The sequence below is a fragment of the Gorilla gorilla genome, chromosome 7 (genome assembly GCF_029281585.2).
Source record: "Gorilla gorilla gorilla isolate KB3781 chromosome 7, NHGRI_mGorGor1-v2.1_pri, whole genome shotgun sequence".
Classification (NCBI taxonomy): Eukaryota; Metazoa; Chordata; class Mammalia; order Primates; family Hominidae; genus Gorilla; species Gorilla gorilla.
The window spans coordinates 86,541,602-86,561,330 of record NC_073231.2 but is presented as its reverse complement, the minus strand read 5'-3'; the positions used below and the strand labels follow the sequence as shown (position 1 = coordinate 86,561,330).

Sequence of the window (19,729 nt, the reverse complement as noted above, 5' to 3'; positions counted from 1 at the left end):
GACCACATTCTCTTATTTCTAACACACTCTTCTCTTGGCTTCCATGACAACATGCTCTGTTTGTTTTCTTCTTTCCTCTAGGGCCATTCTTTCTTAAGTTTCTTTGATTTCTCAGCCTCTTTCATCTGACCTCTAAATGCTAGAGCCTCCCAGGGTTCCATTCTAAATACTTTTCTATGACTACATGATCTCATTTACTTCTATGAATTTAAATAGCATATCTATGCTAATTATTCTTACGTTTATTTTTCTATTACATAATTCTTTTTTGAGTCTTAAGGTTGTATAGCCAGTAGCAAGTTACACTTAATTTTTCTCATAGACACCTCAAGTTTTATTAAAACAAAATTTTATTATAATCAATCTTGTTTTCCCAGTCTTTCCCCTACCTAATCCTAGAAATATCCCCTATTTCTAAATTTTTCATCTGAGCATTCTCAAGGGTGTTAGATCTAGAAACTAAGGGTCAACTTTGATTCTTTTATCTCCCTTTGCCCTCTATTTAACACATATGCATATCCTGTTAATTACATGTGTATGTAATATTTCAGAATCATCCACGTCCTTTATTTCCAAAATCACCCCCTTAGACTACCATCATCTCTTATTCGAAGTAGTGTAATAGACAACAGACTGGTCTTTCAGGAACTCATTCCCCTCCAATCTTTTCTTCACATGTTAGCAAAAGAGAGCCTCTTAAGAAATAAATTAAATAACAATGTCACTCCCCTGCATGAAACCCCTCAGTGGCTTCCCTTTCAACTCAGAAGATAACCCAATTTCTTGAGCCCTCCCTGCAGGGTACCGACTGAGAACTGGGCCACTAGCCTCATTTCTCACTGAATGCTAGCTCCATGGGTCTTCTCTAAAGTCCTCTGAAATGCAAGATCTTTGTCATCTCAGAAACTTTGAATTTGTCATTCTTTCTCTACAGGACCATTTTCCTGTCTTCACTTTGCTGTAGGTGTCAGCATAAATGTCAGCTCTTCAAAAAAAAAAAAGGTTTTGATAATCTTAATTAAAATTGTTTTGTTTTTCAGCTGGTCCTGGTGAAGTTAAAAAATATATAAACAATAAAATTAGTTTCTCCACAGATTTTATATCTCATGCCTTTATGTTTCCTTCTTAACATTAAGCATTATATCTAAGTATTTATATGGCTTATTTATTTTGAAGGCATAGACTAAAGCTGCTGTCCATAACTATGTCCTTAACATTACTACTGTGGCTGATACACAGTAGATATTCAATAAATACCTCTCATATCAATGAATTGCAAAAAAGAGCTATTATAGAGGGAAAAAATGTAGGAAGGTATACTATCACAGAGAAAGAAGGAGGAGATCCTTTAAACGAGGGAATTTTGATGTATGGTGTTTTCTTTAGAGCATATAAGAAGAATCAGACCTACAGTTAAGAGACAATCTAGAAAAGTTAGAAAGTTACAATCACGTTTAAGAGGCTGTGTCTAACATTTTTTCTCCATATAACTAAACAAGAGCAAGGATTATGTAATCTCACTGGTCTGTAGAGGACTTGATCATTACATACCAAATCTTTGCTTATTTCTTTCTGGGAGATACTATGGCGACAATGGTTAGATAAAATGGTTTTAAGTGTTAGGTGTCAGTAGTCTTGTGACTTTACCAAAGTTATGTAACATCTTCAACCCTGAAAAAGGTCTCATTTATTGTTTAGGGGCAATACTAGCATCTGTTTCATGGTCATATTGTAAAAAATTAATGAAGTAGTATGTATATTTAACACAGTGTCTGGCATGTGTTAAGCACTCAGTAAGTGTTACATGTTAGCCACTATTATTCTATTTATAATATAAACCACACTTATGAATTAATCTAGCTTTTCCCTAGGTGACGGTCACCACCTCAGCTAAGGCCTACTCCATCTCAACTCTCTCTTTGTCAAACCACAGGAATATCAAACTGTAGTGTGTGTCAGAGTTGTTACATGGGGAGATCGTTTAAAATGAGCTTTCTTGGCTGGGCCCGGTGGCTCATTCCTGTAATCCCAGCATTTTGGGAGGTTGAAGTGGGTGGATCACTGAGGTCAGGAGTTCCAGACCATTCTGACCAATATGGCGAAACCCCATCTCTACTAAAAATACAAAAATTAACCAGGTGTGGTGGTGAGTGCCTGTAATTCCAGCTATTCGGGAGGCTGAGGCAGAAGGATTGCTTGAAACTGGGAGATGGAGGTTGCAGTGAGCCAGGATCGTACCACCTGCACTCCAGCCTGAGAGACAGAGCAAGACTCCATTCAAAAAAAAAAAAAAAGTACATTCATGAGATGCACTCCAGAGATTCTTTCATAAATTTGGGGTAAGATCCAGAAATAAGTGCTTATACTGAATATTCCAGGCTATTCTTTATGAAGAAGCAGTTCTGGGACCTCATTTGGGGATAAGCTGACATGGAATAGATAGTTCTATTTTCTCCTTTTAGAGGGCTAGTATTGTGGAGTTCAAAAGGTACATTGTTTGCCAGTTGAAGTTGAAAGCAAACAAATAGGGAGGAGATTTGTTAAAGAAAAACTTTAAATGTATGAAAAGAGGACTTGAGAGGGCCATGAGATAGGGAAGTCCACTAGGGAAACTCACTGAACATCTGAGCATTAGAGCTTTCTCAAAACAGACCTTAATACTTTTTTTTCTGTTTCAGTTTTTGGTTACGCATTGGTTTTTTTACTGATATTTGTTTAGTGGGAAATAAGTATTTAATACACCAGTAGCATCACCTTGAACAGAAGGAACAATCTCTCGATGTTGAAAGGCAGCCCAAGGGATCCTTAGTTCATTTGTTGAGGCTGAGCGTGTTTGTAGGGTTCTTCATAGTAGTGGGAGGAGCAGTTACATGAATCATGAATATGCTGTGCTGCAAATGAATCTTGAAAACATGAGAGATGTCTATGTAATTGCACTAGCATTACTATCTATATTTTGCCCTTTCTTTTTCTGTACTATTGGGTAGTTATAGCCAAGTAAATGACAATGGTAAACATAACAATTACATATTAAACATAACATTAACAATGTTAAAAATATCTCATAGAGATATACCAATTTTTAAAAATATAAAACATAACATTCATTACACAAAAGCATTTAAATCATGCCTTTTGAGGTATGAATCAGTGTATTCTCTCCTCAAATTCATTTACTTCTAATTTATTCACAGACAGACTTTCTTTTATCTTACGGGTTGAATGACACTTTTTTTCCGAATCGACTTTATTTAACAACAACAACAACAACAACAAAGATCAGATTTGGTGAGCATTTCTCCATGTGTTTAGATGTCAAATACCACACCCTTAATTTGAAAGCAAAGTAAGATAGGAAGCTCTTTGTTCTCCAGCTTTCTTAACAAAGGAGATGTGCCTGTTGATACTTCTTCAGTTGTCTATGATCACAAAGATGTTTGAGGGTGACACAAACAACCCATCAAATTTTAACCTTCCACTTTTAATATGAATTTCTGCCGCCTCTTTTGTGTATGAGAGTAATGAATACTTTCTTTTTAAGTGCAATGGAATATGTGTCTTCAATAAAGATCAAAGTTTCTTTGTTCTATTTACATCAAATCTTCCCTCAATTTTTGCCATTTAGCTGCCAGCGTAATTGCAGATGATATGCTGTGTCTGGATGCCATAGAATCAAAAATGATTAGAAGTAATTGCTAGCTATCCTAACTTTCCTTGCTATAAAGTTGCCAATAAACTGACCAGAGGGCACTCAGGTGAAGTTACCTCAGGAAAGGAGGTATCCCCTTATTGCCTACAGCAACTACAGTAGGATTCAAGTCTCTCAAATACATATCCTCAAATTATCTTCCTTGCTTCCTCACTACTGATGTTTCCTATGGACCTGATGACTCAAAATCAATCAGCCTAACCTGTCCTAGAAGGTACTGAGTCACTGAGTCTATGGAGATACATCTAACCAAGGCTATAATAAAGTAATTGCTTATTTGATGAATAGTTTTTTGTTCGTTCATATTCCAAGTATTATGCTAAGCACTGGAGATAGAGGGATGAATAAGACATCTGTGATAACTACTGCATGAACTTTCAGTCTAGTAGGAATGAGACACAACTAAACAATCAATGATAATAAATTCTGATAACTACTACTTAGCAAGTATATAAGGAACAATTAGAAAAGTTAAAAAGGGCAACTACTCTTATCTAGTGATTAGAAATGGCATTCTGAGGGCAGTGGGGCTTAGGTTGAAGCTGGCTTGAGGAACTGAGAAAAGAAAAAAGTAACTTCGGGGTAAGAAAAAAAAACACATGTTCAGTTGCCATGAAATAAGGAAGTACAGAACATTTGAATGTCCAAAACAAATACAACATGATAAATTATAAAATGTAACAGTTCGTGGAGCTTGATAAGAGACTATAGAGTTAGGTATAACATAGATTATGGGAGAAACACTCCCAAAAAGTTTTAGTTGCATTCCAAGAGCAATGGAAAGGTATAGGAGGGTTTTAAACAGGAATAATCAAATCATATTCTAACTGTTAAAAGGTTCACCCGGAAAACAACATACTGGGTGAACTGTAACAGAACAAGACTAAATCTGAGAGGCTTGCTAGGGATTGATGCCATTAACCAAACAAGAGCCAAGGGATCTCTGAAAAGGATGATAGCAAGTGAGTACTAGAGAAAATGAATGTATTTGAATGAGAGTTTGTCACTGAAAGCAACAAAATGACAATTTCATGTAGAACAATAAAGGTTCTGTGTCTAATAAATGAATGGCTCAGTCCATTAAAGTTAGAATGGCCATAGAATCTTCAGCCAACCAGGCATTGTGTCAGGGAAGTAAGTGCCATCCCTGCTTGCACTTCTACTTCCACTCCTCTACCCCCACTTCTTTCTCCTCTTCTCTCTGCCATTGCCTCAAAGTGGCCTAGACTGGTGCATGCCCCATCTGCATTACAGGCAATGAGACAACAAATTTATTAGGACAAAATGAAAGGGTCATGAGAATTTAGGGTACTTTTAAAAGACTTGTTGAATTAGTTGACTCAAAATTGAATAAGGAAAGGAGAAATACAGGAGGAGTCTGAGAGACAAGGGGTAGAAGCATTTAGTGAGTTTAAAATCCTGCTATGACTAATGAACAGGTAGACTGACAGCAGTAACTAAGCAAGACAGAAAATGGCTAACTCCATAAGTTCAAAGACAGCTCTTCATAAGAAGACATGAAGAGCAACATTCAATTTTGAGTCAACTAATTCAACAAGTCTTTTAAAAGTACCCTAAATTCTCACGACCCTTTCATTTTGTCCTAATAAATTTGTTGTCTGATTGCCTCTAATGCAGATGTACAAGACATGGCCAGGAAAAGAAAGGCAAAAAGGACTAAAGAGAAACACCAGCCAGGTAGGCTGGTTCACGCTTTAAAACAGTTAAAAAGAGAAAAGCATAACAAATTATTTTAATCAAAGTTTTATGTGACATGGGAGCCCCAAAAAATGACAATCCAAAACCCCGAGAAAATTTTCTATTTTTAGGCTTAAGTTTGATGAAGAATGCACAGCCATGTAGAAACATGATTGGACAAAAGGGTATTATGGAAGTCTATATCAGTCACTTAGCTTCAGTTTGTGGGGCTTCAGGAAGAAGGCAGTCTTAATGTCAATGGCCAAGCTAGAAGGGTGAGAGAAAAATTATAAATATTAGTGTAAAGAATCATAGCCAGATATAAGAGGAAACTGGAAGAATTTAAGATCCAGTCCAGATTTCAGGTGGATAACAAATCCTCAGAAACAGTGAGCTAGAATCTAATAATCGGTGTACTGTAGTTTTTTTAATGTAATTTTTCTTTCTAAAATTACCTCCATTTCTGCCAAAGATAATCAAAGTGACACTAATTTGTTCACAAAATAAGTCTAAACTCATTAAACTTGGTCTGATTATTTATATAAGTACAGCAAGAATAGTGACTGACCACACAGGATCTCTTTAAGTTTGCTTTGATGAAAATTTTCATAAGGAACTTCAGATTAAACTTTTAAGAAGCCTCTCAAGGATAGGAAGCCAAGCCAAAAACTGATCATCAAACTATTTTGTACTGCAGCTGACTGAATGCTTTTTAAAAAGAATCAAAACAATAACTGAATTACAAATATTTAGAATGACTTTGGTTGAAAATCTGATGAGTTTCTCAAGTTAATGGTGCAACTCATGAGGAAATTTGGTTATTTTCATGGCATATAACATTTTAACATAATAACCAAAATTATGATTGATAACATATCAGATTCCTAGGAATTTTACATAAACTTTGAAATACTCATATCAATGGCAGGCATCACTTATTTGGCAATGTTTCTCACATAATTTAACATATAAATAAGCCAAATTCATTTACTATTGCTCTTGTACAAGGTGAGACACACATCCTTTCAGCTTTTCAGTGGCAAAACTGGGAAATTCCAAAGAGAATTCAAGGTCAAAAGACTAAATTTAGAATAGGATTAAGAGAAGTTTGTCAAAAATATAAGTAGGTTTAAACAATTAGATAGGGTCTTCTTGTTTACCTATTTAATCAAAGCAACAGCAAAATATTTTAAAGGCAAAAACAGAAGGTCACATAGTTGCAAAAAGCAACTTACCTCTTTTAACATTAAGAAGACTCACTTTTCTTAAGTAATCAAAGGCCTGACAAAAGACAACAATAATTACAAAAAAATTAATAAAACACATAATATTTGTTTCCTAAGCAACAGCTTGTAAAAAAAGAAAACTAAATTTTCAGACCAATACTCCATTTTAACACACTAAGTTTGACTTCTGCATCTGTGTAATATTAATACTAAAGGCTAATTTTTAATGAAATCTTCTAAATAAATTCATTCAATCTCAGTAAGCTTTAATCACACAATATAAGATTTACACAAACCTTTTATAACCTTTTTTCATATAATCAGCTCTGCTTTTTGAAGAAAACTCATTCCTCATACTTTTCCTTATCAAATACACCTTACTTTTCTCATATACATAATTGTTTCCCTTGTAATTTCTAGTAATGTAGCCACATTAATTAATTGTAATACTTAACTCTTAGTTATCTTTACTTCTAGTGAAAGCTAGCACAGATTGTGAACTGTATTACATCAGCATTCACTATTTTATAATTTTTAGAAACTCACTTTATCTCAATTTTTATTAATAGAACCAAATATATTTAGCTTCCATATACCATATGAAAACAAGGGATGCCAACATATATAAACTTAAATTTATGCTTAGCAATTTATGTTTCAGTATTTTAACTTACTTAGAAATGACCCTGATAATGACTATCTGTTAATTTCACTTTAAGGTTGTAAGTTATCAAATATATTTTTGAAACAATTTTTAAATAGATATTTTGTAAAATATTGTCCTCTACCTGGTAGAAATCAGAGTGTGTTCTCACTGGTCACAACGCCAAACTCTCAGGACACAAAACGAGACAAACAAGAAAGAAAAAGCTGTCCCTGAGAGGGAAAGGACCAACAAGAAATGGGTATCCCCAAACCAAAACCAGATTTACAAAAGACTCACAATCCAAACAAATGATTTTCTCCAGCTAACCTGAATTTAGAAAGGGAGGGATAAAGAGAAATGTTTACTTTCCATTCTCAGTCAGGCACTACAGTCTGAGATCCAGGAGAGCTGACCTTAGTAAAAAGTTCTTACCTTTTCTTGCCTGGCTTTTCGTCAGTTGTTCCAGATTCTCATCTGCAGGCTCTGGAGCAAGTCACGTGTCTCAGCCACCCTGAGTTATGTGCCAAAACTGCAGGGTTAGAAAGATGTGATCCCTTTCCTCACCCATCATAAGCGTCACAGCCAACAGGTATATTACAAAAGACAGGCTCTCAAGAGAAAAGCTTAACAAATTCATTTAAGCAAAATTGTATGTGACACAAGAGCCTTCAGAAATGAATACCCATAGGCCCAAGCAAAACTGCCTGGCAGTGATGTAAAAATGTGATTGGAAAAATCAATATGACCTAATGGTAATAGATGGAGGTAGTGGTGAACCCCACCAAGGCCTGTCTGTTCAGATTCTTCTTGGCTGCTGTGTGTAGCGTTCTTTCTTCCTGGGTAGAGGGCAGGACCTCTCTAGAATGAGAGATTCAAGGGAGAAGGGAGAAGGGAGAAGGAAGAGAATGGCCTTTCTAGGTTTATGATTTCCTTTGGAGGAAAGGGTTCTAGTCTCTATGACCCACCTTGGGGAAGAGGGATTCTGGTTTCTATAATTGGCTTCGGGAGAGAATGAGGGGTCAGAGATAGGAGAGCAAGAGAAAGTCAGAGAGGTCTCAGGCCCTTCTAATCTCTTTTCATTTTAACTATTTAGCAGGCCAGAGCACCAAACTTTTGAGTATTATGTCATGAGCCCCAACATATTAATATCTCTTGATAGATTTTCTGCCAAGATCAAGGGAGACACAGATTTTGGCTGGCATGCCAGCTTTTATCAATTGATTGTCACTCCCTAGAGTACTCCTTTAACAAGGATTGTTGAGATTTCTTCCAGGCACTGCAGAAAAGAGCATCTTAATGGCCTTAGGACCCATGTCATTGGTTCAGGATTTTGGCATGATGGTAATTGTCAAACATACTTGCCCTTTAGAGCTTTTAAACCTATGTTAAAGTGACAATCCTTGTGTCCTCAGTAGAGACATTAGGCTACTTTACCATTTTGGATGCTGTATCTACAATCCAATTCTCACTAATCTTTCATCTGTGGAAATTCTAAGAGATCCTATTGTCTAAAATGTACAATTTAGAGTATCAATTACTGTCTATTGCTCTGGGTTTATCTTCCTTTACTGACTAGATTGTTAAGCAATGTGAAAGCAAGAATCCTCTTTCCCCAGTTATTAGCTATGTGACTTCGGCCAACATAATTGTATCTGTCAGCTATTGCTACATTAAAAACACCCCAAAACTCAGTGGTATGCACCAATCAAAGCTGGTTATTATGCTCAAAAGTCTTTTGGTAAATTGGGGTGAGTCTGTTTCAAATTGCAGGTCTTCAGATTGGTTAGATTGTCTCAGTTACCAAGGATTCCAGGAACAGTCACCTAAGGTGGCTATGTTCAAAATGTCTACAATTATTTGTGGACAAATGGGCTGCCAAGGTCACATTGTTTTTTTAGCAATGGCAAAAACCCAGAGAGATGGCTCTAATGGAGAAGCACATTTCAAGTCTCAGATTGAATCATGTTTTACCACACCTTTTGGCCAAATCAAGTCCATGGCCCAGCCCACTCTCATCAATGAAGTAGGAAAATGTACTCCACCCACAGTAGGACAGAGAAAGGGTGACTATTTGCTGAATCCAAACCCCAATATGATTCTTTTTCTGCAAACTAAAAGTAGTGATAACATGCAGAACTCTGAGGTTGCTTTGTGACAAGTGGAAAGAAAATGCTTGACATACATTGGCATTCAATAAACATTTGTTGACTTATTGAATTCCTCTCTCTACCCTCACACTATATACAACGTGTGATACGCAGCTGGATTTTAGTGATTTACTAGACTTTGATCCAGAAATGATTCCCAGATTTTAGCTCTGTTTCAGGTTGTAACCTTAGGCAAACTCAGAAATGCTTCACTTGATTTCATCTGGCATTTAAGTTCTGTATCTCTGACATACTGCTATCAGAGAATACTTTGGGTTTCTGGAAAATATATGTTTTACCAAGTATTCAAATATCATAGCTTCTAATCAGACCTTAGCAATAATTGGGTGGAAAATGTCACCTATTAAATTACTAATTTTTTTTGTTTTAAGTACAAACTACTTTCCACTAGTGAAATTAACCTTTCCATCGTTCAGACACCAATTCTTGTACTACATAAAAGTCTCAAACTCAAAACCTTTGGCTTTGAAGCTTTATAAATATAAATAAGTTCTCATGAAGTATTAATACATCCTCTCCAGGCCACAAGGAAATAAGTCATAATAAATAAAAATATAATATCTTTAAATCCATAAAAGAATACATTTTAAAAGGAATAATCAGAAAACTAAGTTACCAGTAATTTATCACTTCATAGTTTCCAAAAAAAATGCTTTGTCTGACATCTTAGTCACCTATGATAAAGGAGAGTGCAATGTGATAGATATCAGTTTCTTTAAGCAAAAAGCACCTTCCAGGAGACTTTATTTAGAGAAGTACCAAGAAGGCAAGAATTTTCACTCTGTGGAATACCTGCTGTTTACAACAGAATCTGTCAATATTTTTTTAATGTTGCATTTCCTAAAACCTGGGACAGGTTTGTTGACTGTATTAGGATATTAATAAATATTTGTTCTCTCATCCCACTGTATTTTCACATTTTTCTCAGTATATATCTATACACTTTGTATGAGGGAAAATAATAGTAAATAGTAATATTTATAATGTATACATCAGACACTCTTCTAAATGTGTTACTTTTAATTTCTAACTACTGTAAGGGGGATATACTATTATTATCTTCATTTTACAGATGAGAGCATTCAGATACACAGAGGGTAAGTAGACCACTGAAGTCACAAAACTAGTAAGTGTCAATAACCAGGATTAAAACTCAGGCTTTCTGGATTCCAATCTATGCTCCTAACCATTATGTTATCAAGCTAACTTGGAAAATGCATGTATTTTTAGAATGGCACCATGGCATATTGAGTAAGAACATAAGTTTTAGAATGAAAAGGTCTCCATTAAAATCCTATTTCTTCTCTTTATTAGCCCTGCAACCTTGGGCAATATTCTTAACATCTCTAAAACTCTTTTTTTTTTTCTGTGTCAATGAAAGTATATTTACTTCAAAGGGTTATTAATGGTATAAGAATGAATTTAGCAGAGTATTGGCATATAGTAAACTGGAATTATTAATACTATTTAGTCTAAGTATCCTGGGAAATTAAATGGCTTGCCCAAGGTCATACATCTAGTTATGGAAGAGTGAAGTCTAAACTATGGATTTCTTCATTCAAAGTTCAGTGCTTTACACTTGCATTGGCCACCCCACAAGGATTTCTTACATTCCTTGACAAGGCGAGATGATACAGAAAGGAAACACACCGCCTTAAAATGTGGTGATAAATCATAAAGTGTGGTTAAGTTTACAAATGCATTGCAACACTTCGATCACTGTTTGCATTTATCACGGTCTATTCCTCAATAGACCAGAAAGGGTAATTAACAGAATATTTACAACAAAGCCAGATTTCTCCATGGGGGGGGGTTCCATTCAAATTTGAGGCCTCAGTTAAATTTACATCATCAATACCTACATCTTTTAGTAAATGCTTATTCATTTCTAGCTCTAAATCCTAACCTTTATCATTAATCACTTAAGAATTCCAGGCATCTGGCCGGGCGCGGTGGCTCACGCCTGTAACCCCAGCACTTTGAGAGGCAGGCGGGTAGATCACTAGGTCAGAAGATCGAGACCATCCTGGCTAACACGGTGAAACCCCGTCTCTACTAAAAATACAAAAAATTAGCCGGGCGTGGTGGCAGGCGTCTGTAGTCCCAGCTACTCGGGAGGCTGAGGCAGGAGAATGGCGTGAACCTGGGAGGCAGAGCTTGCAGTGAGCAGAGATCACGCCATTGCACTCCAGCCTGGGCGACAGAGTGAGACTCCATCTCCAGAAAAAAGAATTCCATGCATCTTTAGATTTTTGTATCTCAGCATTTATCTGCCAGTTTCTTGCTTAGCATAGTTTATCAAGCATTTTTAAAAATCTACTCGTTACCAAACCATGACGTTATTTTTTTATTCTCCCTAGTTTAATAGGAGTCAATATATGTATAAGGGGCATATTTTATTTGCCTGGCATTTGGGATTATTTTTAAAGCTATTTACAGGCATTAGAGCACACAAGCTATTTTGTGTCCTTGTTATATTTTGCATTACTAAAATTATCTATTTTGCATTTAATTTTTAGGAAGTCAATTCAGCACACTCAAAGTGGCTTTAGACATCTCTGTGGTTTGCCCGGCATTATTCCAGAAACTCCCTAAACACTGCTTTTTAAAGTCATATTTTTGACGACGCCCCCGCCCCCACCGATGCTTTCTGCAAATATTTTCTATACATTCTCCAAGTCAGATTTGATTTAGCCCCACAGCTTTATAAATGTCCCTGAAACACATGGGGTAAACTGTAATTGATGACTCAGCACGTTTCCATCACATAAGAATCCAATTTCCAGTGGCACCACTTACTGTTTATTGTGCTGAGATCAATAGTTGAAAGAACCCTTGACCCAGCCGCGTGCCCCACTACCCAACACGTATTCATAATACCAGTCTATAAATTCAATAGAAATATTAGGTTACAGGGGCATCCATGCTCGGAATAGCAAGATTTCTTGAGTTTTTGGAGTATGCTTCAAACAAGTTGCTCTTCTGACTCACCAAAGTCTTTCAGAATGAAAGTGCACCACAAAGCGGGACTCTCTGAACCACTACAATTGTGCGTAGCTGAGTACATGGGCAAGGTGAGTTCTGAGGTATTTTTAGGACATAAAAAAGCTCCTGCTTTCCTATCTGTTAGGTTGGTGCAAAAGTGTGGATTTTGCCATTTGAAAGTAATAGCAAAAACCACAATTACTTTTTTTTTTTTTTTCTTTTTGAGACGGAATCTCGCTGTCACCCAGGCCGGACTGCAGTGGCGCCATCTCGGCTCACTGCAAGCTCCGCCTCCCGGGTTCGCGCCATTCTCCTGTCTCAGCCTCTCGAGTAGCTGGGACTACAGGTGCCCGCCACCACGACGCCAGGCTAATTTTTTTTTGTATTTTTAGTAGAGACGGGGTTTCACCGTGTTCGCCAGGATGGTCTCCATCTCCTGACCTCGTGATCCGCCCGCCTCGGCCCCCCAAAGTGCTGGGATTACAGGCATGCGCCACCGCGCCCGGCCTACTTTTGCACCAACCTAATACTTAGTTGACTGTGAGAACTGACATTCTTATATGTGTGAATGTTTCCTATTTGCCCAACCTTTTCAAATCACTTGTTGAGATTCCCTCTTCTTCTGGGTCTTAATGGGATTTTGCAGCACAGCTGTCCAGGGGATTGCCCCGAACTGAATGTAGATTCAGAGCTACTGATCTGCTTGAAACCGCTTTTCTTTTCTTCTTCTTCGTGTGTGTGTGTGTGTGTGTGTGTGTGTGTGTGTGTGTGTGTGTGTATGTGTGTATGTGTTTGTTTTTAAAGAGACAGAGTAGTCTTGCTCTGTCACCCACACTGGACTGCAGTGGCACAATCTTGGCCCACTGCAGCCTCAAATTCCTGGGCTCCAGCAATCCTCCTGCCTCAGCCTCTCAAAGTGCTGGGATTACAAGCTTGAACCAGCACGCCCTGCCATTGTTCTTGTATTCCTTATATATTCGTGACAAATGTAGCTGCAAATATTTTTTTGGACACATGTCACATCAAAACCCTAGAAAAATGTTAAATTGGACAAGATGTATTTCATGGAAACTTTCAAAACACACAAAGCTTGGAAGCAAGCACTTTATTTTTTTCTTTTTTCTTTTTTTGAAATGAAGTCTCACTCTGTCGCCCAGGCTGGAGTGCAGTGGCACAATCTCAGCTCACTGCAAGCTCTGCCTCCTGGGTTCAAGCAATTCTCCTGCCTCAGCCTCCCGAGTGGCTGGGACTAAAGGTGTGTGTCAGCACGCCCGGCTAATTTTTGTATTTTTGGTAGAGATGGGGTTTCACCATTTTGGCCAGGCTGGTCTCAAACTACTGACCTCATGATCCACCTGCTTCGGCCTCTCAAAGTGCTGGGATTACAGGCATGAGCCACTTGCCTGGCCTGGAAGTACTTTTGAACCTTTGGTTCTTACAATAAGAGAAGCAAATTTACATAAATTTCCCCAGTAGATTTTAATGTTTTCTGACTTAAATTGTTTTAAAAAAGTAAAATAAAGTAGGCAATATTTTCTTTGTATGCTTTGTTTCATGCGCGTCCGTGTGAAGAGACCACCAAACAGGCTTTGTGTGAGCAATAAAGCTTTTAATCACCTGGGTGCAGGCGGGCGGGCTGAGTCTGAAAAGAGAGTCAGGGAAGGGAGATAAGGGTGGGGCCGTTTTATAGGATTTGGGTAGGTAAAGGAAAATTACAGTCAAAGGGGGTTTGTTCTCTGGCGGGCAGGAGTGGGGGTCGCAAGGTGCTCAGTGGGGGTGCTTTTTGAGCCAGGATGAGCTAGGAAAAGGACTTTCACAAGGTAATCTCATCACTTAAGGCAAGGACTGGCCATTTACACTTCTTTTGTGGTGGAATGTCATCAGTTAAGGTGGGGCAGGGCATATTCACTTCTTTTGTGATTCTTCAGTTACTTCAGGCCATCTGGTCGTATAAGTGCAAGTCACAGGGGATGCAATGGCTTGGCTTGGGCTCAAAGGCCTGACAGTTTGCTTAGGCTAGTTCACTGGTTACTGAGCTAAATCCAATGTGTTACCCCTCAACCCCACAGGCTGTGAAGAGATTTTTACTGAATTTTATCCCAACTAAGATTTTACCTGAAGACTTTATTGTTTTAAGGCAGGAAAATTAGTTTGAGGAGAGAGCAATCTTTTGTTTACCAAAAAGATTCAATGAGCCATTTTGATTTTAGATTTTGGTAACTAGACAAGGGAAATAAGACCAAGGGAAAGCTAAAGAGCATTGCATAATAAAATAAAGGAAAAAATGAGTTTCTAGGCATTGCTGGAAAGAGAGGATGAAAAGATCCATAAATGGGGAGAAGACACAAAAACCAGCGAGAGGAGGCCAGGGGTAGCCCTGCACAAAGACCAGGAATCTGAAGGGCTAAGACAGCCAGGAGATGGAGGTGAGGATGCCTGAGGATTTCATGACAAAAGACACGGTAATGCTCAATTTCAAGTTGTTGACTCTATGATGACAGCGTGCAGTCCCATTCATTACTCTTGATCTTCATCAAAAAGTCTGCTAGACACAGCTGGTTGTGTGAGTGACATTTTTAAAAGTTAAGAGACTTTAAGCACCTGGCCGGGCACGGTGCCTCACACCTGTAATCCCAACATTTTGGGAGGCCAAGGCAGATGGATCCAGAGGTCAGGAGTTCGCGACCAGCCTGGCCAAGATGGTGAAACCCTGTCTCTACTAAAAATACAAAAAAATTAGCCTGGTGTAGTGGTACATGCCTGTAATACCAGCTACTCGGGAGGTTGAGGCAGGAGAATCTCACTTGTACCCTGGTGGCGGAGGTTGCAGTGAGCCAAGATTGCGCCACTACACTCTACTCTAGCCTGGGCGACAGAGCAAGACTCCATCTCAAAAAAAAAAAAAGAAAGAAAAAAGAAACTTTAAGCACCCAAAATGTAGCTTCAAGAAGAGGCTAAGGGGTGTGGAACAGAGAAAATGAGTCAAAATTAAACAAAGATGAATCAGAAACAAGAGATGAGAGAAAAAAATGGTAAAGAAACTGTAAACCCTACCAAAATACCTGGCATCCCAAAGGAAAAAGAGATAAGATCGTAGGTTTTCTTCCATAGACGACAGCATAAGAGTCCAAACCAACTTATTTGCTTTATATCAAAGCAAAGGTTGCATAGGCTAATGAGCCTGGGGACATGTGGGCCATCACATGATCATACAAGGATGTTTACAGATGACAGACAGAATTTAAGGATAAAAATACAACAAACAGAATGACTTTTGGCCCGGTGTGGTGGCTCACTTTGGGAGATCGAGGCAGCAGGGACACTTGAGGCCAGCAGTTTGAGGCCAGTCTGGGCAACAAAGCAAGACATTGTCTCTATGAAAAATTAAAATATTAGACGGTCGTGGTGGTGCATGCCTGTATTCCCAGCTATTTAGAGGGCCAAGGCAGGAGGATCACTTGAGCTCAAGAATTAGAGATTGTAGTGAGTATGATAGCACCACTGCACTCCAGCCTGGGTGACAGAGGGAGGCCCTGACGCAAAAAAAAAAAAAAAAAAAGAATGACTTTCCTTTCTCTTTCCTTACTGCTTCTTATGTTCCGCCTGTGCCACCAAATTTTTGGCTTCTCTTAACCCTGGTATTTCTGAGCTTCAGGTCCTGGAAATGAAGGGAAGAGGAAGAGTCTTAATGGGGGCTGGCAGATTAGATTAAGCTTGCAGCTGCAATTGCCCTTCCCTCAGCCTTGCATCGCCTGCCCATATCACTACATATACATCCACATCACACATCTACAGACTTCTACATCTTCTAATTCAATTTTTTTAACTTAAAGAATTTTATGTATCAGACTTGAAATGGGTCTTGCCATGGGATTCAGGCAATTGAAGCAAATTTAATGATCAATGCCCTGAGACAGAATAGAAACAATTCCAGAATGGCAAGGCAGGATGCTGATCAGTGTCTTGAGAGTCTAAAGGCAGTTCCTGCTCTTCTGGAGAATAGGGTAGAATTATGAGACTGAAGAAGGTGACAACCTTCTGCTTTACTTACGTGAGTCCATGGCTTGCCTTTGTTTCCTCAAATTTGAGAAGTGATCAATTTTACTAATAATGTCCCAGGGAAATGTACACATGAACTGAAAGATGCTTCTGTAAAACCATCTCTAAAACACAGTCAGAGTTACTCATTTAAATCAATGTTATGACCAGGAAGGTCGAGTAATGCATTTTGGTTTACTTCTGTTTGGAAAACATATGGTTCAAGTTATACTTCTGCCCACAACAACCACCTTACTTGGCATGTAGAAAGATGTTTTAGAATGTATACAGATAATGTGGAGACCAAACAGATTCCACTATTGACTTATTGTGAAGTTTTGGGCAAATTTACCTAACCTGTCTGAAACTCCTTTTCCTCAATTGAAAAACAACAGATTAATCATAATCAAGAATGATTTGTGATACTTCAAATATATTATTTTTAAAGTGCCTTTTAACAAACAAACGCATAAATGGTTTAGCATGCCAGTTAGATTTCTTTCTAGATAGCATTCTGGCTAGATTCCTCATGCTGCTGCCTCTCCCGTCATAGCAAACCATGGCTTCTGCCATTTGAAATCAGTGGCTATGCCAAACAGCTTCATAGGCTAAATGCATTTTGAATGCTCAGAGTCAGGAGTCTTGCTTCTGACTGCATTGAGAGAGATTTTTGGCTCTGCTTGATTGTGGAAATTATACTTGGAAGAATGGAAAGACTCAAAGCCAGCATATCCACCAAGCAAATGACCATCTATTTTAAAAACAGTTAAAAGCTGTATTTTCTAAGGAAATACACACACGCATACACACATAGCACCACCATCATCGATCACCACCACAAAGCATTAGCCATTTGCTTCCCAAAGCCAAATTAAACTATTTACATTTTACTCATATTGTTGCTTTCTTATCATGTTTTTCTACAGGAGCCAAATACATCTAATTTCCTTCCTAACCCACACAGACTCTCACCTCTTCTTTAATGACTCTGAAAGGATAGCAGCTAACCTCACTGAGTACTTCCTATGTAGTGGGGGCTTTGCTAAGTATTGGACTCTCTGGGTCCTCAAAACCACATTGTGATACTTTACAATGATTGGTAATTTATAAGTACAGAGAAGTTAAGTAACACTTGCAAGGTTCTATGGGTGATAAATGATAAATACTTCCCCAGTCTGTCTGACACCAGAGTCCATGCCATTAATCATCATTCCATCTTGCCTTCCAAGTTCTTTACCACCAAAATATATTGACAGTAGTTAACATTATTTAGTATACTTCTGATACTGGTGAGCTAGGGAAGGTCCCCACATACCAGTAGGACCTTCACACCAGCCAGTGTCCAGGCTCTTGACACCGTAGTGAGAAGGCATTCAAGGACAAACTGGAAAATAGTGAAAGTACAGAGATTTATTGCAAAACAAAAAGTACATACTCAGGAAAGGGGAGTGTAGGTGTGCTCAAGAGAGAGTTGGGCAATGGGGCCTGGGGCTTCTAGATTTATGGATTTCTTTAACCAAGGGGTGAAATACTCATGGAGATTCCTGGAAAAAGGTGGAGATTTCTCAGAACTGTTTTGCCACCCATTTTTACACCAAATATGGGTGTTCCCAGAACTGTCATGGCACGGGTGGTGTGTGATCTAGGATGTCAATGAGTGGATAATGAGGTCCTGGGAGAAAATCTAGGTTAAGTCCAGGGCCATGCTGCATCCAGTGTTTTTAGCCAGATTGGTCCACACCCTGGTTTTCATGGTTTTATCAGCCTCTAGCTTGTGCAGTCATTTGAACAGTTTTTTTTTTCTTCTTTTTTTCTAATCATGTGAAACTGTTGCCTGGATTTGTCTGTTATTTTATGACCACCATATATTATTTCTGTCTCACTTCTAGGTGACAGGCCCTGTTCTAAATTCTTCATTTCACTCTCTCTTTAAAACCATACCATGAGTTTGAAATTGTTTTTATCTTTCTCAATTTTCAGATGAGGACACTGAGGCACAATTAAAGAATAACTTGTCAAAGATCACAGTGTTATTAGCAGTGAGAAAGAATGCAGATAAAATCTTCCAACTCTGCATCCCCCATGTGCCCCACACCTTGCCCCCGGGGCCACACTGAAGACAGAGAACCACTGCAAACTGGTCGCAGGCTACCTTTTCAACCCTCACTGTCACCACACTAGATGCTGGGCTGCTACTTCCGGAATGCTCTACTCACTCCGTGCTTTCTCCATTGCTGGGGTTTTCCTCTCCCTCCCTCTCTTCTCTGTGCTCACCTGGAGAAACTCCTTCATCCTTCAAGGTCTCCAATGTCACTCACTCCCTGTGGACTTCCCTTCCCACCTCCCTTCCCTTCCCTAGACAACGTTTAATTATTTCCACAGCACTAGGATCAGGCTTCTAACATGCAGTTCGCATGTTATGTCACAGCTAATTGTTTACTGTTCTGTCTCTTCTTCCAGATTAAGAGCTCCTCAAAGAGGAAATATCATTTTATTCATCTGTGTTCTCTAATGTCAAACAAAGTGACTAGCATATAATAGATAGGCATTTAATTATATACTGAATTGAATTGGATACAACTGCTTTAGCTGTCCATTTGATTTTGACCCAATAAGGGTTACAACAAAATAAAATCAGAAACCCTGTCACCTAGTGTAGGACTAATATAACAAAAGATTTTAGTCAATGAATTCACAGCTTTGGTCTTGATTCGGAATAGCTTATTTTATGATTTTTTTTTCTGTGAGGGCATTCTAATTTAGTAAAAATACCTGTTTGGTTTGTCAGGTTACTATGGGCGAATGTAGAGGGCTTGAACCTGTGATTTGGTTGGGTTCTGTTCTCTGACATTCCTCTATCTCTCATTTCCTTTCCTTTAATGGTTGATTTCTAAACCTTTTATAAATTACTTTTGGCTATTAGTAAAATTTACCAATTTTCCTTGAAAGAATCATGTGTTCTGATTAAGGTACCAATTTTAGAACCATCTACTCTAAAATCTTATTTTATGCTTTTCTGTACGATGTTAATGTTATTTTCTTCATCTGTTCCAAATTTTCACTCTTAATATTGTTTAGTTGTATTGTAAGATGTAAACAAAGATCAAACGTGATGTTTGATGTGTGAAAATCTAACTCAATATACAGATCCTGCAGCAATCTCTCAAATTGAGATCAGAAGATGTACCAGTCCCTTTAAAGAATAGGGGGTGGGGATAGGGAAGGGGTCCTGCCCTAGCAACAAGCACTTATGCAGGTC

General features: G+C 38.3%; 1 long non-coding RNA gene across 1 annotated transcript in view; it reads left to right on the top strand.

Moving 5' to 3' along the window:
- LOC109028015 (uncharacterized) overlaps window positions 1-18,595 on the top strand; it is an 81,076-nt gene extending 62,481 nt beyond the window's left edge. Inside the window, exon 4 of the long non-coding RNA XR_002007068.4 lies at window positions 18,451-18,595. This is a non-coding gene — a long non-coding RNA (uncharacterized lncRNA). The remainder of the gene's footprint in view (window positions 1-18,450) is intronic.
- The last annotated feature ends 1,134 nt before the right edge of the window (window positions 18,596-19,729 follow it).